Raw genomic sequence first — 24693 nt, 5'->3', positions numbered from 1 at the left:
GTGCATTATGTCTAATAATACTGTAGTGCTGACAACAACCAAGAGCAGTTTGGAGTCCTGACAGTTAAATCCATAGGAGACCTGTGGTGTTTAATGAATCCCCTATGGAGAACTCCGTATTAGCCATGGTTTAATGCCCCATAATGGCAGTGAGTAATTTATCCACAAGCCATGGCAACTTGTAGTTCTCTGTGCATTAGGAGTTATTTATGAGGTAATTTTAACAGTCTCACACTGGCTGGTCATTATGTTACTGAATGCTTACTGTTGGCAGTTGTAGCATAGGAGGAGAAAAATACTTTTTCTGTCACTGGTTTAGCAGTAAACAGTGACACAGTGGCACTTCATGTGTTGGTGTGTGCAAAACTGTTGGAAAAGACAGCAGAGATAACAGCTGTAAGAAACAGTCGTCTAAGAATCCCCAGCTCTTGTGACAACCAGCTTGGTCCATGTCTCTCACCAATTCTACACAGTTGTTCCATTGACTTTAGTGGAGAGATTCATTAATGCTTAGGTCAGATCATCTGGACTTTAGTGTCAGGTTTTAATTGCCACGTTGGGAAATGAACCTGACTTGACCTAAAAGTGAAGCCAGGTAAGTGCTGCAAAAATAATGTATCTGTCACGTTTTCAAGTGAATCTGTGTCTGTATTTGTACCTCTTTGCAGACATTTTCCACACATGTACTGGTGAAACAGTTTATAGTCAGGAAAAAGAATGATTCTTAAGTCAGTTCTATAGAATATTGTGAGACGAAACGCTTGAACTCTTAAATATGAACATTCCCACCAAAAATGTGCTGCCAAAAGTTACAGTTTATTCAATCCAGAAGCAACATCATGTCATATGACTGAATGCTAACATCCTTACGCAGGGGCAGGTGGGGACTGGCCTTTACATCAGAATATTTTTGGTCTTCCTCTTATACAGACAGTGTGGAATGACCTGCATGGAGGAGCACAGGCTGGAAGAAGAAAGATTTTGGAAGATGCAGAAGGATATCAGTGGGTTTGCACATGCTTTGAATGCTAGCCAGACCCCTTTCATATTATTACCCAGCAAAAGGTCCTTGTTGGCAACTGTGGATTCTAGTGAGACCCACAGCAAAGAAAGGATTGTGATTGATAGGCAGACAAAGCAACAGATAGTATTAGCACAGACAGATAGCAAATGGAGATCCTGACCACAGTGACAGGTGGATTTCCAGCCACAGTATTCTACACAAATGAAGAAGCAAGTTATGAGTCTGTATAAGCAGTTGATAAGAGGGAGATGAAAATGAGATGAAGGTAGAGCTTTTTTTTTTTGTTATTTGAAAAAAAAGAAGAGGAGTGAGCAAGACATTATCACAAGGCTATAAGCTTATATGCTATAACCATCTAAGCTGCTATAAGCATCTGTGTGATATGCCCCATGATAGAATTAAACTGTAAACAGAGACTGATTTCAACCCAAAACCAAGAAGCTGAAGAGGAAATAGATACTTATATTACAGAACTATTATATTACTGAACTCTGTCATCCAAATATCATTTTGGAGATTTCATAATCAGAGAGAGGATCTTAATAGAACATGTGTTCTAACTTCCAAGAGAAAGTATTTAATGAAACTGACTGACCCCAGGGAAAATGCATCCAAATGGCACAGCCTAAGGAAACGACTGAAACAATAACAGTTATCAGTGTGGAACCGGTAGAGAGGCTCAGGATAAAAGAACACATGAAGCAGAACAGCTAAGAATACAGGCAACATGGCTAAGTGTAAATGCAGTACTCAAAAGCAACAGGAAAGGAAGAAAGAAAATTGTCCCACCCCTGGGCAATAGTAAGAGAAGTGTGTCCCCAACTTCATGTTCCCCAAAATGCAGCTCATGTTGGAATAAAAAAGCAGCAGCATTTACAGTGATCAAGGACACAGAAATTTCCAATGAAAGCTGGATATCAAGTATGTGATTGTAATGAATCAAAGGACCCTTGATGTATATGTACTGCTGAAGACCACCAGCTATTCTACTGTCATATCTGCAACTAATCTATAAGATCAATGGCCAGTTCATTTCTAGCTATGATTTGGAGCCAGCTGCACTGGCATCCCAGCAACACCAATAAGTAGCAGTGTTGCCCTGATAATTTAACTAGGATGTGGATGGTGTGCAACATAACCAGTAGGCCCATGAAGATTGTCAATCAGAAACCCATGAAATGAGAGCTTTTACTGCTCAAGTGTAGAGTCGCTGATGCACACAAGTGTCAGCCACTGGTGGGCAATAGAGCAATTGTAAGCCATGGATTTGATTGCATTACAGCACTGAAACAGACTACAAGGACATATTTCAAGGAGATAGTCACCATAAGCACTATCCAGCACATACTACCAAATTTATTCAGGGTGATAAAATGTGGTTTGTGCGTGTTGAGCTAAGCCAACCATCCAGCCATCTGACCACCTTTGCCACACCTTCTGATGTTCCAAAGTAAAATGAACCAGTAAATAAAGGGACTCCCAAGCATCAAGATTATATGTGATAAAACTTGTATTGTCGGAGAAGGAGATGTCAAGGAAAAGGCAATCCAGGACCGTGACACTTGCACATCTGGCTGTATGTAATCAAGTTGAATCCGAGGAGAAACAAAGGCATTTTATAGCAGATATTTTTTGAGTCTTCTGAAGGACTCTGGCTGGACACTGAGAAACTGAGGTCCAGTAAAAGAGTGGATATGTGAATCTGGTAATTTATAGGGATGACCAATAATGTTTGCAGATTCTGTTTGTCCCAAGATCTCTTGAGCTATTTCATACACTGCAGTGAGGGAATGGTCAAAGACCTGGAATAGACGCTTGAGAGTGAGACTAAAGAAAATCATTATTGAAAAACCAGTCCTAGCAGACAACCTAGCAGAACCATGTACATAATCCCACAATGTTTAAGAGATGACATCCTAAAATGGATATATGCTTCACACATGGGGAAAGAGGCAAACCTGAGATAAGCCAACATGTATCCACTGCTGGTCAGGCATGAATGCCCAATTGAGAGTGAAAACAGAACAGAATGAAGTGTGCAAAGAGCATATCGTTTGACAACAGGAAGAGAATTGGAAACCTTCTAAAAATCTTGATCCTGGGAAAAAGTCGAAGTTAACAGGTCTGGTAACTTTCAGTGACAGGAACTATGCTGCTTCAGTGAACTATTAGTCCAATTTCCAGGAGCTGGATTATCTGGAAGGCACTCAGGAGTAAACTGGATATTGAAGTTTCATTTTGCAAGGTAGAGTGCACCTGACATGCTGTGCTCATACAATAGACCACAGGGCATTGCAGCAGAATTCAAACCGTATAGTGTTAAATGGGAATTTGAGCAAATATTATCCCTTGGGTACCTCAGATCAATAGGAAGGCACAGAGCAGGCAGGACAACAAGCCAGAGACTAATGGCAATGCCAAACCAAGAAAGAATATTCACTGGCAATGCCAGACCATTCCAATGTACCCTCCTGGATAGTGGCCAACCACAGAGACTTATGGGTAAGAGAACTAAGATTCTGCTTCCTGTAAGGGCAGTTTGATGCAGCCCTGTGGGAAATGGCACACAGGGCACAGATGCAGTCAAGAGGTTGCCCATTACAGCAAAGAAGCTGATTTGCAGCTTCAACCAACAGCTCCATAGGTAAAAAAGCTACTGACTGTGTTGTTTGGAATGGAGCATTTCTGCCTGGTCACCTCTGGCCCTGCTGAGTGCGCTCACATGAATCAATAACAAAAGTCAGCAGTCCAAGCTGGAGTAGAACAGAGGTCATGGCTCTTGATGACAGTGAAGATGAAGCTGAAGACAACTGCAGAGACATAGCAGCACATCCAGATAGATGGGGGCCAGGCCAGGATGTGGACAACTTAGAAACAGCCTCAGTCACCAGATTGCCTGATGTAAGGAATAAGCAATGTCAGCAACACAGAGGACAAACACAATGTCAACCAGCTTTATGAAGGCAGAAACATGGTGGAAGAAAGCCCCTGGCACAGCAAAAACACAAGCAAAATGTATGACTGGTTCAGAGACCAGGACATTTGAAGGACTTTGAGATCTAAGTTTGCCTCACTGGGCTGGCAGTAAAAGCCACATCTATTGTGCAAGCTATGTATTAATAACCCCTGGCCTCAACAAGTCAGCAAACACTAGTACAAAAGATACAACAGCAACATTGGTCGACAGGAAAGACACAAGAATTTTCATAGAACTTGGAAGGAGGAGCATAGATTGCCTAGAGGAGGCACCAGGAAGTCTGTATATGTATGTGTGGCCTGAATGATAACTGCACTTGCAGGATCTCAGTCATAATGATGAACCACCAGGGTCAATTTTTTTTAAATGGAGTCTTTTTGCATTATTATGCAACACATGATACCTGAAGCACTATGTAAGATTTAGGTAGGATTGTATCCTATACGCTGAATGAAGCTGTCTCTTCTTCTGCCCCCTTCCAACCTGTCAACTGAAGAATGATGAATACTCAGTCAACTTCTCCAACCCTACCCTACCCTACTCTGTCCAGCAAAACTAGCTGGAACACACATGAGAGCATCAAAGGACATATTGACCCTTTGCAATTGTTTCTAGGTGCAGCCTCACCATGTTCCTGGCCCTTGCCCAGAACAGAGGGATTCTGAGGAAAAGGGACAACTATGTAAAGAATTGCCTTTCTCCAGTTCAGAATGAACTTAAGAGGAAACAGTCTGTTGATCTTTCCTGCTTCTGAGTAAAAGCACTGGGAAAGCTGGATGAGTGGAGGAGGAAGGTCCAAATAAAGGATGTTTCTATATTTTGAAACTGCTGGTACAAGTGTCCGGTGGAGGACAGTCCTACAAGCAAGTGAAGCAAATGACCTTCAGGAAGTTGCTAGAGAGTGGCTTGGAGAACTGGATTGGGCATTCATTTCCTTGGTCAAATTCCTGCCCAGCTGCCATCCAGTTCTGTAAACCAAGAAGCCAAAAAGAACTGCAGGGCCCTACAGAAAGAGTCAAGAGATGAGACACACTGGACGGTCACTGGGCTTTTTCTCCATTTATTTGTATGTGAACTTCCATCCTCCTGGCAAATGGGTGGTTTAGCCAAAAAGTCAAACTACCCCTCCAGTAAATAGGCCACATTTCCCAAAACATGGAGCAACAGGGATATGGCTGCTCTGCATGTGGGAGCTCCTGATAATAGCTTGCTGTCTGACCTACCAAAGAGATGGCTGCTGACATCCCACCAGAAATACAGGGATGTGCTGATGTGGCATAGTATAACACTCCTGTTTTCCTTCAGTTATACTCAGGCCGGTCCAATGAGGATCTTACTTGGCTAAAAGCTCAGTATGTATATTAGAGTCTGGTGTGTCATGTCTGAAACAGCAGCCCCTTGTAAAAACAGTCATCTCTTCACAGGTCAGTCTTGTTTTTCCCTTCACCTCACTCAACAGAGCTGTTGGATTCATGGCAGTGGACCCTAATTCAAGTCTCATCTGTTCTGTTTTGAGCATCAGCTGAATCCTGCACACTGTAGTCAGGTCCCTAGGTACTGTGGTGCTTCAGAGCTGGAAACAAGCAAGTGAGCAAGAACAGAGCTTCCCTTTGCCAAGCAATTCTGCTGGAGAAAAGAATCCATCTTGCTTTTCCAGAGCTATGTTGGCTCTGTCGATGTAGAGCAGATGGGGCTTTAAATAGCATTAGGGAGCAGAGCTGTTGTTAATCATCCTCACTTCTTTTTCAGCGTGGAATCTTACTTCATTCATAAGGAGCTTATATCTAGGGGGACTATAGCATGAAAGTCTTCAAGCACTCACCTATCAGAAGGAGCAGCATCTGGCTTTCTGGATTCAGATCAGTTGGAAAGCTAAAAATAAACCCATCTTATCTCCACTGGCCTTTTCTCCCACACCAGAGTTTTTACCCCTGAGGAGATCATTTACATTCTTTCCCTTTTGTCTGTTCTAGTCTGTCAGCCAGTTTCCTGGTGCAACTCACCACTCACATGTCTTAAGTGAGCTCAAGGTGGCCGATAGGACAGCCTGCTCCACTCTGGGCTCTCTACAGAGCAATGTCATGAACCACAGGTCACGGCACATCCCTCCTTCACAGAGCAGAGCAGCTCTTCCTCCATTGCACTGCCACTAGGCATCTGCAGCTTTACAAAGACCTTGCCAGATGCAGTTTCTGCTCGCCTAACCCCAGGCACCACAAACTCAGTCAGGGAAGGAAGCTAGAACTGTAGAAAGGCTGGGACTGTGAGGAGCCAAACACCACAAAAATGGAGTTATACCGGTAGGCATGGAGGTGTGGCATGGGGGATTCAGCCCATGCCCTTGACAGTGCCTGCAGGTGAAGGATTTATGAAACAGCAGCTGAAAACTAGACATACGTTTTTGCATAACCTCAGAAGGAATAAGGAGCAGCAAGTACTTATCCTCACAGTGTTTAACCACTGAGGGCAGAGGGCTAGGAAAGCATAGGAAGGTTTATATTACAACCTCCTCTCCCAGATTCGGTGCATCGGATCTACTATCTAATTTATTTTTTAGATGTTTTTTAGCATCCCAAGCACTGTGGACAACACAGGCACTGACAGTACAATTCATGACTCTCTTCTGCAACCTAATTCTTTTTCTCCAGTTCTACTTATATGACAGAGATGGGACACAGACACCATTGTTTTAGCCAGCAGGTTACAACTGAATGGACTACTGTGAGGGGGGAAAAAAACACCTACCATTATGTAGCAGCATTATAACTGTACGCACCTGAATACATAGGAAGGGCTGCCCTGCAAAGGGACATTGTGTGAGGAGAGAGTTTGTTCCAGTAGGAACTTTGTTTTCCCTGAGGGCAAGTGAAGCTGATTTGGAGGCAGTGGTCTCTGAAGTGGGAAGAGTGACCCAACAGGGATTTTGAATGGGACAAATGTTAACAAAAGCCCTGGAAGAGTCCTAGTCTGGGATTGGCTGAGAAGGCTTATTTTAAAAGAGGAAGCAGTTTTTCCTGGGGTGGGGAAGAGAAGAAAAGGAAAAGAGAGATGGGGTGGGGAGACAGGTTGGAGGCCAGGAAAAGGACCTCACCACAGCTGTGACTTGGAAAGCCCCTGTCAGAGCCCTGCAGAAGTAGCAGTCAGAGGCGAGAGACAGCTATCCTTTCTTCCTTCTCTTCCCATTTTGGAGCCCTACCAGGACAGACCCCAAAGAGGGCCTGCCCATCAGGAGACCCTGAGCCTGGGAAGACCCTCCTGCAACCCCCTGTGTGGCGTGGGTGAGCACCAGGAGTGGGGGGAGGTCACAGGACTGGTGGGAGAGGGCCCTGGTTTTCTCCATAAATGAGAAGGCAATTGGGTGAGGAGCAGGCTCAGGGTGCCAGAGGGAGCACCTGGGGGGGGGTCTGCTCCAGCCCACCAGAAGCCCTGGTGGCAGGCAGGGGCCAGGGAGGGAGGGCTATTTGCTGGGTGGTGGGAGGCTGTGCTGGGCAGGGGGAACTGCTAGAACCTGCAGCCCAGACCCTGTTCCCTGCTGTGCCACCATTTTATTTGTTTTATTATATAAGTTACATTTTATCCTGTAAATAATTAAATTCTGTAAATAGTTTTATAACAGTCTGCAAGGTTTTTTGTTGTTTTTTTATCAGGGGAGGCTTTCTGTTCAGAGACCCTGCAGCACCTACCCAGGGAGCTGAGCAGGGCCACCAGCTACCAAGTATCCCAAGATCCCTCTATTCAAGTGAGGGCATGAGTAACATCACACCCCAGGGATACAATTGTTATCCATCTCCACGAAAAAATCACGGAGAAGATGCTTTCTGTCCTGTGGTGAATGAAACCAATGTCGACATTCTGTTTTATGAATATTCTATGTACCTAAGTTTACCTGCTTGATGTTATTTTGTCTAACTTCACACCACTAAATCAAAGGCATTATTATGAAACGGAACCAAGAAATGAAGCAACTGTAGAGATACAACATCTGGGATAAGCAACTTGAAGGCAGTTAAACAACAATGGCTGAGACACTAATTAGGAATATTGTTTTCTTTGTACAAGAAAAGTTATTGTTTTCTATGTATAAGAAAAGTTATAGAATCATAGAAAATTAGGGTTGGAAGGGTTTCCTATTTTTTCAAATATCATATTCCAAAGAAATGTAACTCCTTCCTGCATTTATCCTAAAGAAAGGGTTATCTAGGATGTTATCTAATCCAAACCCCTGCTCAGGGCAGGACCATCCCCAACTAGATCATCCCAGCCAAAGCTTTGTCTAACTGAGTCTTAAAAACCCCCAAGGATGGAGATTCCACCATCTCTTTGGGTAACTTGTTCCAGCATTTTACTACCCTCCCAGTGAAAGAGTTTTTCCCAACCTAAACTTCCCTTGCTGCAACTTGAGACTCTTGCTCCTTGTTCTGTCATCTGCCACCACTGAGAACAGTCTAGCTACATCCTCTTTTGAACCCCCATTCAGATACTTGAAGGCTGTTTTTAAATCTCCTCTCAGTCTCCTCTTCTTTAAACTTGTAAGCCCATTCCCTCAGTCTTTCCTCATTAATCATGTCCCCCAGCCCCCATACCATGTACTACTGAGATTAAAACGGATCATAAACAATAAAATATGCTATCCTAGAATATGCTGTCCTAAAATTAAAGGGTAAGTCAAGCATCCTGTAGTGTCTGAAGTGAGTCTCTGACACTGAGGAATGCTATCTATACAGGTGATTTGTATCTGCCAGACCAAGAGTAGATAAATCATGGCTGAATAGAACTTACCAAAATTGCAGAGAAAAAAATAAAAATTGGATAAAACCAAGGCATGCAGGCCTTTTTTATACTTCCCCTTTGCTCTGGTGTTCTGCACCTTCGAGTGAATAAATAATGTTTTGGGCTTAGAGGTGCCAAACATGAGTCTGCTTGAGTCTATTTGGTTATTGGGGTTGGTAAGTAAAGGAATGGAGCTTCAACCCAGAGACATAAGCTCAGAATAGCAGGAACATGAGCTTCCATCCAGAAAGGAACAAAGGTTCCAAGGGCCACATTTGAGAGGGACTAGAAAAGAAGTTAAAATGAGGTCAACCTGTTATGGAGACATCTGTATTTTCACCAGGACTAAAATAACCACATGAAAATATGGGTGTGATACTTTATCTAAAATGGTAAGTTAAAAGTTAAGAGATTCTGGTGGCAAATACTGCAGTGATTTCAGTTAATATCTCTTTATGAAAAACAAAGCATTAACAAATGTTTCTGGTAATGCTGACTTCAGTCAACTGATTCTACCCTTTCTCGTCTTTTCTTGGTTTTTGCCTCCTTGCTTAATTCCTTCCCATTTTTCTTTTAATTTGTACTTAGCCCTGGAAATCTCATCATAGTTGCAGCATCTCATACACAGCAAGGCTGCTCCTGTTTCACCATCTTCTACATAAAGCTTGATCAAGGCAGAAGAATGGGCAGAAGTTTCAAAGAGCATGTTAGTAAGTAAGTAGTTTTATCAGGAGTAAAAATCTGATTGTTCCTAGGTTCTTCCAGCCCTTTCCTATGGATTACTATATCTTTCTACCTTCCTAATAGCTCACAACTGCTTTTGTAACTGTCTTCTCCAGGGCTTCTACTCTTCCAGCCTGCCATGGTATACCACAGCAACAGATTTAGTAGGACTGAGTCACCAGTACTAAACATCAGCTGTGAAATCACTCTTTGTGGAGGCTACCAATTTAATTCTGTAGGAGAGAACCATGGAGTATATGTGAAAACATAATAAAGGCTTTATGCTGAATTAGTTTTGTGATACCCAGAAAGTCCAGATTCTCACTGAGATGAATGCAGCATAGGAGTCTCTACAAATGCTGAGGGAAGCAGTCGTGGGGGAGGGTAGGTATTCTATAGGCTGTTCTACACTGAATTCTGCAAAAATGCAAGCAGCCAATGGGCAAAACTCTGCTCAGTGCCCCTTTGTATGTTTAACATGCCCTTTCCACTTCCAATGGCTGACTGAGACAAATGTTTGACTCATAAAGCAGGTATACTAGCATTACAGCAAAAGTCCATCCTTAATACTATTCTCACATGGCAGCTCTGCCTCTATATAGTTAAAGCAATACAAAACCAGTAGGTGGTACCTAAAAGTATGTTACATATTTCCTATGTAATACGATAGATTGCACATTTGAAAGAGCCACCCAGATACCATGTGAAGAATTGCTGCCATACAGAAGAACCCCCCCCACAAATCACACACCGCTGGTTATGATATTTCCCTTGAACCTATACAGAAAATCCTCAAACAATTGTAATCCATACTAGAAAGAGACACTATTTTTAAAGAGATCTTCCCAGAACCACCTATCCTAGCCTTCAAACAAGCACTGAACCTCACTAACCTCATCCCCAGAAGCAAACTTCCTCAGGCCCAGAACACACCAAATGGATCCAGACCATGCCATGACAAGAAATGCGAAACCTGCCAACACATCTCCACCACCCCCAGGTACCTCTCCACTATTTACCTGCTACATTCATCCCCCTTCTCCCCCACATCTAGACTGTCTCTCACCCACTGACTCCTCAATTTACATCTTCACTGACTGCCTGTCTTACATGAAGACCAGCCCAGCCTCCGGCTTCTTTACTAGTCATTCCATCCAGGAAGAGCACACACCAACTGGAGAGACTTCCTCAGTCTGATGAAGGTTTTGTAAACCCAAAGGCTTGCTATACATTTTTTCCCAACTATTTAAGTTGATATAATAAAATATATCATATTCACCCAAAGAACCTTGTCCGCCTATGTCCTGAGACCAACGCGGCTACAACTTATACCCCTGTTACATATTTCCTGGGTTTTGTAGAACAAATACCATATTTTCCCCATATGCACAGCAAATTGCTTCCTCTCTACACCATTTGCACTAGTTCTTAGCAGAAGGAGGAGGAAGGCATTTGATCCAAAATGCACAGAACATGGGTTGGCCTGTATACAGATGAAGTTTCAGATTCATCAGATCAGTGGCTGCAACTTCTGGAGGAGACTGTCCCCAATAGTGTGTCTTAAGCTTGTTCTGAAAGCCCTCTATTGGTGAAAACTCCATCTTCATTTGCTCTTTGCCCCTGTCTACAAAGTCTACCAGTGCCAATTAGTGCCAAATGTGGAAGCAGGTTTTCCTTGTCTAATCTGACTGGCCACCTGCTATGAACTGAAGGGAGATCTCCAACTCAAAGCACATATCTAACAAACAGCAATCACACAGTAAAAACTTTCAGTCACTATTGACCCAAGCCTCATCTGAACTGGCGACCTAGAGATGAAAGACTCCATATCTCATTATCAATTGCCTCAGAAACATTCAGTGCCCTTGGATCAAAGGTTTTTTTTAAATGCTTTTTTCTACCATGGAACTGGACTTGGAATTTTTAAAAAGCCCTTTCACCTGGGCCTCACTTAGAAAAAAACTAAACCTGATCAAAAGACAGACTTTGGTATATCCTCTACTAACTATCTAATCCTGTAATATATTTTAAAATGTTCATATACACTTTCAGAGACACATTAAAAAAAGGTGAACATGGGGCTATGCTGTCTAGCATCAGGCTGGTGATTGGAGGAAATCTCACTGAAGCTGATGGGCATAATAGTAACCCTTTATTTAGGATAAATACAAGAAGGAGTTATATTTCTTTGGAATATGATATTTGAAAAAATAGGAAACCCTGTCCAAAATATTGCTACACGTCAGATGAGTCAGGAGTTATGCTGAATTCAAATGTTGGCGTCTTAGTATCGTTTTGGTGGGGCCATGTGATTGTATGACATGATGCAGCCAAAAAAAGAGAAGCCACAGAATTAAAGCAGTCAGAGAAGTACTTGACCTGTGGCTTTGAGATAAGGCTAAGAAATAGGGCTTCTAAGTTGGAAGGCAGGCTGAAAAAAGGGCTTGAAATATTGGGTACATCCACATGAGACGCTAACTACACAGTAGTGTTAGAAATATTATTAAAAATGTATAGTGAATAGAGTGTTGTTAGAACTGCACAGTTTGTATCTCGTACCTGATAAGAAGAAACACCACCAAGGACATCTCGCTAATTTACTATCTCTTTGTAACACTAAATCACACATACCTTCAAACTCCTCTGCCTCTACTCTTGTAAACTACAAAGGCTGTGATTTAATTGGCTGTGTCCTTGGGAAAGAGAGGGGTTTGAACTTTTGGTAACCTGGAGAGCTTTCTAAGCATGCGTAATTAGCTAATGCATATATGCCTATCCACCCTGCATACTTAAGTAGTTAATTATAATGCACATGCGACAGATGACGTGACGTCATTTCATATATGTTTGTATGAACCGGAAATGAGTTGTAACAGTTCCTGCTTCTGCACATGTGCCCAGGAGGGAAGGGATAAAACCCAGCTGAGAGTTTTCCTCGGGGGCAGAGTGTGGTCTTTTGTCTTCACTCTGACCCTATTTGCAAATATACCTTTTGTGTTGCTAATAGTGTGTGTCTGAGAGTTCTTCGCCTCCCGAGAAACGAACCGCAATATTTTTGCAACAGTAGCCTAATAACGCTGCCCAATAACTTGCCAGGCAAAACCCATGTGTGGCAGAGGACCTTCAGTGCCTGGCATGTCAAGAATTAGATCAGGCAGCAGGGCAGCTGGTGCAGCCCAGCCAGATGAGGCAGTCACATGACTGCAGGAGGACCTCGTGATTGGGGGGAAGCAGCCTCCATTTTAACCCAGGCCCTCAGAGCTGAGCGAGTAGTCTGCTGCTAACAGCTAGAAGAACATCACCTGACTGAGCTACTGCTCGGAACATGCTTTGGAGGTAATAGCAGGAGCTATAGGGATGGCAGGAGGCTCCTGGACCTGGGTATGACCGAAAACTGCACCCTGCTGGGGAAGGGTGGCTTGGTAGGACTACCCACGGTGGGTTACTTCCCCAGAAATGTCAGGCCAGTTGTGTCCCCAGTGAAAGGCAGGTAGGGGTGCCTTATAACCCCAACCCTCAACCCTTGGTGGGTTACCCAGTTGTTAGGGACAGGCACAAGAGCCAGGCATGCCTAGGGAAAGGCACCTGAGCCCCACTGGTGTAAGATCCCAGTAGCCCAGAGATAGGCTACCCAGTTGTAGGGGCCAGGCATGCCTAGGGAGAGACACCTGAGACCCATAGGGGTAAGACCCAGAGAGAGAGGGAGCAAAAAGGCCAAGATAAGTGCATGGATGCCTAAGGCCACAGTTGGGCAGGAGGCTGAGACCCCAGTAAGTCCTCAAGTACGGTGAGGCTGAGTTCAGGTCAGAGGGGGCCCCCAGTAAGCCCTCAGATAATGTGAGGCCAAGTTTTGGTCATAAGGTTAAGAACTGTCCAGTGTGAAGGCACTGTGACTGTAAGCTCCAGTGGGGAGTGAGAGTCCCATGTGAGACTCTGGAGCTCGGGTCACAGTGTGAAGCACTGTAGCAATATAGATGCCATCTGTGAGGCATGGGACATGGTACAGGGGAAGTCAGAGCCAGGGTTGACTGGTGCCTCCTGAGTCTTGGGGAGCACGACTTGTGGGTGGGCCTGAGGGTGGGCTAAAAGCCCCATATCCATGCCTATACTTCTGTGCCATGGCTTGGTGCCTCTTCCCCCCCACAACATGCCGCTGGCCTATGCAGAAAAAAAAAACTTCCCTGTCCTAAGTGATGCTGAGTCAGGGGCCAATCTCAGGGGGCCCTCCCATGCTCCCAAGTACCAGTCACCTGTGGTCAGAGATGTGTATGTCACCCTAGGCATTGGGCATTAAGATGGGAAGCCTCCCTCTTCTTACATGGAGTTTATTAAACAGCAAGTCATGGCAGGAAAGGCTAAGTGGACTTCCCCTTTAACAGCTGTACAGGCTGATGTTGAGATTTGGTCCTGGGATGGCCCCCTGTCACACCATGCTAATATGCTACTGTGCAGTAGTATTAGGTTACTGCACAGTTAGCATCTGCAAAAACCCATGCACCAGCACTACTGTGCAGTCATGTCAGTTACTACACATTGATTTAGTACTTGGTTATAGAAGTACTAAACTTAATGCGCTGTAACTACAGCACGTTAATGACCATGTAGACACAACCATTGAGCAAGGAAAAATTTCTTATTGTTTAATTCCTACTGTGTTCCAGGAAAAGGATTTCCTACACATTCTTTGTAAATACAGAGTATCGCATCAAAGAAATACCAAACTCAGTCAACAGTTTTTCCTTCTAATAGTGCAGGTCAAAAGAGGTAATGATACGCACAAGAAAATGACCAATTCTGATTGTTTGTGAGTACAGATAACTGATTCACTCCACTCAAATTATGTGTGTGTGTGTGTAGTTTGGAAACCAGAATTACGGTAAAATATCTACAGTAAGAAGTTGCAAAGTCAAGTCTTTACAAATCCTGTAAAGTTGCAAAACTCAAAACACTCAAAACTTAGGAAATAGCTTCCTGCCCCTTCCTTGTGCTCTCTGCCTGCTCTGCTACTTTGCTTTCTACTCCATTCCCTATCTACTGCTGTACTGCCTGCCCCCTCCCCAGCCTGCCATGCTCCACACACCTAAGCTACTCATGACACTTGGGCTGCAGGTTGGCCACAGCTGGTTTAAAACCTGGCCAAATCTGCATGCATTTCACAGGGATGGCAAAAAGGGCATCCTCATCACTAGGGCAACCCCTCTACCAAATTTCAAATCCATATACTAGCACACACAAATACTGGAATATCTTGGGCCCTGACCATATGAACTATTTCCCATAAGACAAATAAGTTTGGAGACTTACATCACATCACCAACTTTCTACCTGCATACTCTTATCCTACAGCAGAGGCGGCCAGCCTGCAGCATGGATACCACAAACGGCACAAGTAGTGTCTGTGTGTGGCACGCAACAGACGGGGGAGGGAACAGGCAGCACAAAGGCAAATACAGCAAGGAGCAGAAAGCAGAGCAGCAGCAGTGGAAGGGGATTGACTGGAGTTGCATTTGAGGAGGTTGTGGGATTAATGTGGCACACCTCCCAAGAAGGTTGGCGGCCACTGCCACAGTAAATGAAAACTAATCCACAGCATCTAACCCCTTCTTCATTGGGGGTTAAGCTGTCAGTGACTATCTTTCATTTACTGTAGGATAGGACCATGCACATAGATGTTCACCATTAAAAAGCAGGAACACTATAAATCCCAGCTCTCACCTACCTCATGAAAACCTGCTCGTGTGCCTACGCCCTCAAAAAAACTGCTGTGCTGTCATAATTTTTTTTTAACGTAGATGGATAAAACAATGGATTTCCTTGAATCTTGTTCTAAGAAACACCTGTTATTTTAGCAAAAAATCTTACAAAAGAGTTCACTCTGAGGCTGATACTCAGCAGAAACCATTTCAGCCTGAAGTTAAGTTATAAGCTACTGAAAACAGGACCTTTATAATGGGGAATGCCAGGAAACTTAACTATAGAATAATGCTTTAATATATATTTAATATGGATTTGACCCAGTCCATTAACCAATGGAAAGTGTCCTACTTATATGAATTGGCTTTCCATTGGGCTATACATGTTATGAGGTGTATTACAGGCAGAGGGAGAAGCTTTACTTTTCAGGATGGACATTTGGAGCCACATGAAACTCAGTGACTTACATTCACTGTGTGGATCCACACATAGATGAACTGATGCTGAAACCATCAGGATTGCCTTGTTTGGCTGCGTGATATCCCAAACTGACTCAGAACCAGTTATATACGAAAAGGAAAAGACTGATGTTATAATGTCCTTGTGATACCCACTTAGATACCCAACAAACTTCCAGTTGTTTCAACCAGGGTTCTTCATGAATGAGGAATTCTGGTACTAAATTTCACTACTGTAAAATAACTGAAGTTATTATAGCAAAGAAAGACAAATGATGATTGCAAAGGGACCATCACAAGGCTTCTCCAATCACAAGGATCTTTTGGTTGCACTGATTCAATCATAAGCATGAACACATTAATTCTATTACCCCAGTCAGTCATCTACCCAGCCAATTCCTTATAAAATAAAGCACTAGCATATCTTCCACTAATGGTCATTATCACCGCAATTTGAAACTGTCTTAATGAAGCATTAGAAAAAAAAACCCCAAGGCACACTACAAAAGAATTTTCTTAGGGAGACATCACAATTTGTATTGAAGCTACACTTGTACACCTCAAAATTGGGCCCAATTCTAAACTCAGTCAAACTGTTATAAATGTGAAATAGCTTAAAGGTCAGTTTGGATTGGCACTGATGTAAAACTTGTTTCAGAGTGGAATTGGGACATGCCCTTCAAATTGTAAAGATGGCCTTCAGAGCCTCCTCCTACTTTCATGACCACAAAAAAGAAGCACATCACTCTCATTTTGCACAGCCATAAATGAATGCACAAGGTGCAAGTCTGTGGAGGAAAACAGCCACTTATATAAAAGCTCTCAATATATAATGTTTCTGCCTTGATTTTGTTTTTTGCCCCTGTATGATGAATATAACAGATGTACCCTATTATCTTCGTTTCCATGTGTCCACTGTAGAATTAACAACACTCCTTTTATTGATTCCTTCTGAGCTTTTTGCTCAAATTCAAGATGACCATCAAACACATCAATGAACAAATGGGCCAAACCTTGACACCGTGATAATAGAGGTGAGATATGATGAATGGTGTTTATGCAGGACTATGCTCATCAGCAGGCTACCTGGAACAGACTTTCATTGGGAAGAATAGTGACTTTTTGGTATTGTCTAATCAAGCTCATTCAAGTACAATCTAGGAGCAATTACATGTTGCTAGGCATTAGTAATCTTGGAATAGTTCCAATAAACTTTAGCTTCTTCATTTTTTTGAGAGAGTCTGAACAAATAGTAATTTGCTAGTTCTATTTTCGTATTCCAAAGGGATCCAAAATACAGAAAGGTGATTTTTCAAAGAGCTTTCCTTAAGAATATCTCTCTTACTTACCTATTGCAATATTCTGAAGTCCAGAACTGCATGTATACTTGTAAATCGTGTAAATATAAATCTGCCTAACTCCACTGGAACCAGTAGGAACTGGGTGCTCTTGAAAGTCATGATAGGTTTATGATTCCATTTTTAAATGTTATAGGAAAGATTAAGAAGTACTTTATACATGCTTTGATAAATAGTTGGTCAGTTGTTATAGATTTGAGCACCTCATAGGTTAAACTTCAAGAATTAAAATGCCTTAAAATCTAACCCCAAGACACTTTTGAACAGAAATCATGTAGGTGTTCTTAAAAAAATGTCTCCCTTATAGTTCTGTTACAAACATGAGTAGCATTTTTGCAGGATACATGTAAACAGAAAAATGAATGTGTGAGCACAGCGTGGATAGGCATAGCTTTTGTGTTACTCTAGTAACAACATTTAGTATATGATGGCAACCTGAGCAGAAGACCTCCAGGAACTGGGTATGCTCAGTGAGTCTTAGCATGGATAAGAATAGAAGCAAACCAAATCAAAACTAGCTCAGGGATGTCTGTCTACCCAAAAGGTCATTGCATACACAACAATAGACTTCAATGTACAGGATAATAAACAGGGTTTTAAGGAACCTATGAACTATTCAACTCTATAATAACTGACCAACTATTTATCAAAACATCTGTGAAGTAATTGTTAACCTTTCATATACCATTTGGAAATGCAATCTTAATGGCTGAAAAGTCACTAGAACTTTTTCCCACTCATGATGACAGGAACAGTACTGTAATAATCCAATATGCTACATCTTAACTATCTCATATAACACACAAGCCATACAAACATCTGCAAAATGAGCTCATAGCTAAACTAAAAAGCTAACATTAGCACATGAACAAATGGTTATAAACTGACCATAACTAAAGAGGCTGTAAATTAGAAAAAAGGTTTCTTAATAGCAGAACAGTGAAGTGCTGGAAGAGCCTTTTTTCTGGAGTATTAGGAAAGAGGGACAACCCTCCCTCCCCCCCAAACTATTTAAAAACCCTAACTAATTTTAGGGTGGTACTTGATTGATTTTTTGAATCACACAATTTGGTGCCTGTAATGGTCAGGAGATTCACAATGTGATAAGGAGCTTACCACTTCCAGGGCACCAGTTCAGAGCCAGAATAAGCTGTTAGTGAAAGGAATTACCTACTGTTTCCTATCGGCAGATGTGAAGTTAGACGAGGGAGTTTTCAGAACAGTTCTTAATGGTCAAGTGTCCACCTAACTTAGAACACTGAAAGTAATGGGCATCTCTACTTGTAATGTGAGTAGCAGTAAGAAATTAATGGGGAATGGTTTTTCAATCCTAAAAGAGGTCCATTTAGATCAAAGTTAAGGTCTCAGATGCTGGAAGTATACACTGAACTGACATTGCTTCGACAATGCATAGAGTTTTCATTTCCAAGACTGTCAATCTGTTTGCTTGACACTTCAAAAAAGAGATCCTGTTCCTTTGATTTTGCTTACCAGCCTTCATAATAGGAAGCAGAACCCTGTGCGGCAGCAAATAGCTATGCATGCTGCCTTTAAACTGGTGATTTTTTAAATTCTGGAATAGTTCCAAGCTATGCACAACCCATCTCCAATAGATGTACGTGGGGTCCGAAACCATTGGCAGAAAGCAGGGAACAGCTCTAGCGTGTATATGTATTTGACCTTACCTCTCTAATTGCAGTGGAGAGACTACCATTGAAAATACTTCCTTCATCTGAATCTGAACAATTTGAAGCTAGGCAATAGGGTGTCATGCACTTCACACTGAAGCAAAGACACATACAATAAGTAACAATGAAATTAGTGGGGATTTGCTGTGGTAAACATGGAGAATAGGACAAGATGATAGAAGGAAATGAGAAGGGCACTGGAACCTTTTCACTGCTGCTTTTGAATTAAAACAGCTCAATTGTTACCATTTGGTAGTCATGATTTGTATGGTAGTGTAAATGTCCATCAGTCTACATGTAAAAGTTACTGTCAACTTTATCCCTACCCTACAAAAAGGAATAAGGAGAAACAGATAGGACAAATGAAAGTGTGTGTCTGTGGAAGAGGGCTATTTAAATTTGAATGTTATGCCTATATGGTAAAATGCATTATATAATAACTGTTCATTGGCTTGCATGACATGACTTAGAGTCCTAGAATGGGTTACTTCCTTTCTGAGGGGAAAAACATACCATCTAGTACTGTGCCCTGGTCTAATATCTTTATGGTACATGAACTTTTAAAAGTGATTGAAAGGATATGGCCCACAGATATAGAAAACCATTTCCAGTATTGCAATAAACGGCTCCAGTACCAGCTTTGCAAGTATCCATTTATTTTGGTTTTTTAGATGCAGTTATGCCCTTGATGTGTTGAAAACACCAGACGTTAGAATGTAAAGCCACAGGAAGGTAGACTTCACGTCCATTCCAATTCTGCAATTCACTGTCCAATTATAACTTCCTGCGCCCATTGCCATCAGTTTGTTCCAGAGCCCTCTTTACTTTCTTAACTAGTTTAACTGATTTTGCTTTTACAACTGTGTTTTTCTCGCAGCAACATTAGTCAGTAATTCTCTTCACACATAAGCTGGCAAAATATGGCTGCCCTGATAGGGAGAAAATGAAATGTCATTAGGGCGATATTCTCATGGGAGACGTTCAATTCACTGCTCGTGGCTGCTCCTCATTCAGGAAACCTGTACCATCCTGCCTGGTGTTTTGTTTTGCCCAGGGTGAGTTCTATTACTGGAGGGAAATAAATATATATTTGCAGCTGTAGTCATTCCACTTGGGGTGTAATGTGGGGGGGTGGGAAGCAAAAACCTACACCTGACTGAATCCACCCCATAGAGTGCTGGATCCTTCCTCAAGTTCCCTTTCAACTTGCCTTCTGTCTCAGCATCCTCCCTTTCTTCAGTTTCTTGCCATTCATAATAGATTCCCTTATCTGCTGCTCTCTCACCCCCATTTCCTGAACCTCCACATTCACCTGTTCTTTGCCTGGCCCTTCCTTCCAACACTAAGGGAGGATCACCTTTCCTAAGACCAGACTTCTTATAGCCCCATTTGAAAGAACTGTCTGGAATAACCCACCTTGCTGGGGTCAGCTGCAGGGGAATAAGAATCGGTTTACTGCAGCAAGAGCAAAGGGTTAGAGCTTTCGTATTGCATTCTTCTTAAGTCAGGATTTTTCATGGTAGCCTAAAAGAGTCAGGTACCCAGCTCTTATTGAGAGCTCTACTGAGTATTTCACTAGGATTTGGATGCTTATATTCCTTTAAAATCCTTTTAAAATCTCAGCATAAATGTGTAAGTACACAGTAATGTGGAGTATAGTATAACCAAGTTGTAAGGGGTTGGGGGTGTGCCACGTACCGTGGGACCCCGAACCCCGGATGTCCCCTGGAGAGGAGGGGTACGCGGTGGACCGTCCCGCTTCGCGGCTCTCGCCTGCCACGACTCGATGGAAAATATGGGGGTTCACCCTTGCCGGGAAGCTGGCGGTCCACGTGGGGTACGGTACCTCCAAGGTCCAGGGGTCCTGAGGGCTCCTCCTCCCCTACACCCTCGCCCGGTCCTCCGGGATGAGCCTCCGTGAGGGGCTCCCTTGTTAGAGTCCCAGTCCAGCGGGGAAGGGGGGGGGTCCCTCCCCGGCCGGACCCTCACCGGTGTTCCCGCGGCACCTAGTCCCCCTTGGTGCCGCTGGCTCCTGCAGTCTGGGGTTATCCCAACCCCCGTACGCAAGTCTCCCGCAAGGCGGGCTTTACACGGCCGGCCTTCCCCGCCCGCGGGTCGTCTTCTGCGACCACGTGTCCCGAAGTCTCTGTAGAAGGGTTCCCCCGCCGGTGGCCCCCTTCCCGGTTGCCCCCGGGGTCTGGGTTACCTTCAAGTCGTCGTGGCCTCCGGCAGTCGCTGTTTCGGCAGTTCCCTCCGTCACAGGTCCCTCTGGGGCCGTGTGGGGCTTCGCCGCCCTCCGGGACGCCGCCGCTGTCTCCCGCCGCGCGGCGCCCGGCTCCGCCTCCGCCGGCTGCTCCTCTGCCGGCCCCCGCTGCGGGGCTCCCGGCTCCGCCTCCGCCGGTTGCTCCGCTGCCGGCCCCCGCTGCGGGGCTCCTGGCTCCGCCTCTGCCGGCCGCGCCGCCGCCGGCCCTCGCTGCAGGGCTCCCGGCCCCGCCGCTCCCCGACTCACCGTCTCCGGATCCGCGGCTCTTGGCTCCGCTGCCGCCGACTCCCGCCTCGTGCCTCCCGGCCTCGCCGCACGTGGCTCCGCCACTCCTGGATCCTTCGCGCCCGGCTCGGCAGGTCGTGGCTCCGCGGCTCCTGGAGTAGGCTCCGACTAGAGCCTCCGTCTCTCTCTGCGGGTAAGCGTTTCCCTTTTATCCTCCCGCGCTGGTCCCGCGCCGGCGCGGTTCAGGTTCCGGGAAACGTTAAGTTCCCCGCCGGGCTTCCAGGTCCTGACCCGGAAACGGGGCGGAACTCCGGGGCTCTTCTCTCGGGCCGGGCCCCACGGGGTCCTGGCCCCCTCACACAAGTAAACCCATGAACCAAAAGCATTACCCTCCTTCACCACAAACCCCTTGCTCCTATTGAACTGTTTCTAAGTGAAAACTATCCTATTTCCAACAACTGCCATCCAGTTACAAAGAAAAGGAATGCATAAGCCTAACCCTAATGAAAAAGGATTTTGCATAAATAAATAAATGTACCTCTTTTCCACAGCCTAGGATTTGCTTGTGCAAATTTTGTTAGGTTTCTTGGGGAACCCTTGGAAAGAGAAATTTATCACACCCAGTGTAAATAAAATGCTGCTACTTGTATATTAGGGAAGCACAGCATAAGCCTGTTGCATTAATGATCCATAAAACCAAAACCACACAAGCACTGTTTTTTATAGGCTGTGGGATTTATACCTCAATGGCTAGACCTCTGTTGTTTTGTAAATAATGGGGACTCTTGCTGTTTTTCTTCCTTGCATGAAAACTATTGTTAGCTGTTCAAGGTTTGGAAAAACCATGTGTTCATTAGTATTCTGGTATTGTATGTCTGTTCTCCTTAAGAAATAATATTTCTACGTTAAAAACCACTGTCTAAGAAATATGCTTGCCATTAAAAAGATATCACTGTTAAAACAGCAAAACACCACAAGATATTATCTGAGACAGTATAACCCCATTCTTAGCACACTGACAAAAAGATGCTAAAGTCCCTGTAATATTTCTGGGCAAAATATAACATTCTGTGGTTCTTGGAGTTCAGAAGTCATAATCATCATGCATCACAACTCTTCAGAACAACCTTGTGGAAGAGGCATCTCCAGGACCAGGAAGGAACTTAGGCCTAAGTCTAGCTGAGCAGGTTAGGAAGGAATGCATGAGTCTGACTTGGCCGAGAGTTCCTCCTAAGAGATGTCTGGATAATGCAAGTCACCCACAACAGTTCTCGGGCGAACTCTAGATCGAATTCCTGCCTCTGGTTTGGTGGCCTGTAGTATACACTTACCGTTAGGTCTCTATCCACCCCCCCCACACACACCCTGTTGCATGACCCAGAGGGTTTCAGGCCATTCTGCTTTGGAGCTGATGTTGGTCTCAAAGGAGGTGTACTGCTCCTGCCCATAGACAGTTACACTTCCACCTTACTTCCCTACCCAGTCCCCTCTATGGAGGGCATAGCCCTCTATGGCTATGCTCCAAACATATAAGGAGTCCCACCAGGTCCCTGTAATCCCTACTAGGTCATAATGCCCACTGGAGAGCAGAAGGGCTAGCTCCTTCTGCTTGGTACCCATGCTCCTGGCCCTTAGTGTACAGGCACCTGAATCCTCCTTTTAAGACCCTCTGCTTCCTGCTGAAGGGAAACTATACCCTGAGCTCCAGCAAGAATGGCTCTCCTAGTGTACCTATCTAAGGTGCTTTCTTGTATATCAGTCCCCAGGCAAGCTCCAGTAGGTGTTTCCCCAACGCCCAGCAATCTTAGTTTAAAGCCCTATCTTGAAGATCGACTATCCTGGCCAAGAACAGGGACTTAACTCTCCATGTGAAGGTGGATGCCATCCCTTCCCAGGAGTTCTCTCTCCCTGAAGTGTGCATTGCAATCAAGGAAGCTGAAGCCTTCATGGTGGCACCACCGCCAGAGTTGTCAGTTGACTTCCTCAATTCATCCTTCCCTCCTGGGTCCATTGCCTGCAACTGGGAGAACAGAGGAAATGACTACCTGGGCCCCTAACCCCTTGATCCCAGCTCCCAGAGCCCTGTAATCGCTAATGATCCAATCTGGATTACTCCTGGCCATGTCATTAGTTCCCACATGGATGAGAAGCATAGGATAATAGTCAGAGGGCTGGATAAGCCTGAGGATCCTCTCCACAACATCTCAGATGTGGGCCCCAGGGAGACAGCAGACCTTACAGGCTAGGGGATCCAGACAGCAGAGGGGCCCTTGGTACTCCACAGGTACCCCACTGTCTTGTGCCTCCTCTTGGGGTGGCAGCATGCTGCTTACCTTTCTCCTCTTCCATTGTATGGAGAGGGGAGCATACCAGTTGTGTAGGGCCAGGGGAGGAGCAACCCTGGTCCTACATTTCCTGGAGAATGAGGTGACTGTTGTCCAAGTAGTTCCAGGTGAAAAGTTACTATCACAATTGACTTGAATCCACAGTCCCCAGCTCCAGAGGCTGATGCCTTATCCACTAGGTCACTGGACCTGTGCTGAAGAGTGACCATTATGGTAAAGGTGGCCATTGCTATCTCTTTGTACAGAGATGCACTTGCTGAATTTACTAAACAATACAGTATAGTCATACAGGAAATACTCCAGCTACCAAACCAAAATATGAGTATTCCGATGTTATCCTGAATTGCTCCAAATCCCTCATGGCTGGTTAGAAGTCTAGTTTTATTAGCATAATGTTCTCTGTTCCTACTGTTACACACAACAGCAATTGGAAGGCGGACATGCTGTAGAAGAGAGAACTTGGACATTGCTGTCCCACACACCAGCCAAAGCAAAAAGCACTTCTTTTCTCAAATCCCAAGAGGACAGAGATGTGCAAAGCTTCAGTCACTGATTCAATTCAGGGGAGATTCAGCCCAATTCAGCAGTCGAATCTCTGAATCTGAATCAAATCAGGAGACCCTTTAATCTCTCCAAATTGAAACAGAAGCCTCCAATTCAATATGGAGAGATTCGGAGAGATTTGATGATTTGAACATAGACACAGCTTTATATGTTTTTTCTACATACCTCAAGGTACTAGGCAGCTGATGAACACTGTGATGGTGGGTGGGATGGAGGATCCCACAGGAGCACAAGGAGTGCCCCAGGTGCTTGGTGGCAGACCCAGAAGTGGACCAGAAGCACTTCCGGTCCACTTCTGGGTCTGCCACAGAGCTCACGGGGGACCCCCTCCCTCTGCCCCTTGACTCAGCAACTGGTGCATCCTGGCTCTGGGGGGGCACCCATGGACCTGCAGCTGATCACTGAGTGGGACGGGGGGCACAGGTCCCTGTATGCTTGGCAACAGACCTGGAAGTGGACTGGAAATGCTTCTTATGTGGGATGCTCCATCTGCCCCACCATCTCAACAATCACAAGCCATGTCTGGTACCTTGAGGTATGTAGAAAAAACATATAAAGCTGTGTCTATGGGTGAATCACTGATTCTTCAAATCAGAATCGAATC

Source organism: Crocodylus siamensis, chromosome 10, assembly GCF_052110815.1.
Source record: "Crocodylus siamensis isolate JL-2025a chromosome 10, ASM5211081v1, whole genome shotgun sequence".
In the NCBI taxonomy this organism is placed as follows: domain Eukaryota; kingdom Metazoa; phylum Chordata; order Crocodylia; family Crocodylidae; genus Crocodylus; species Crocodylus siamensis.
Note: the sequence above shows the minus strand (reverse complement) of the source record.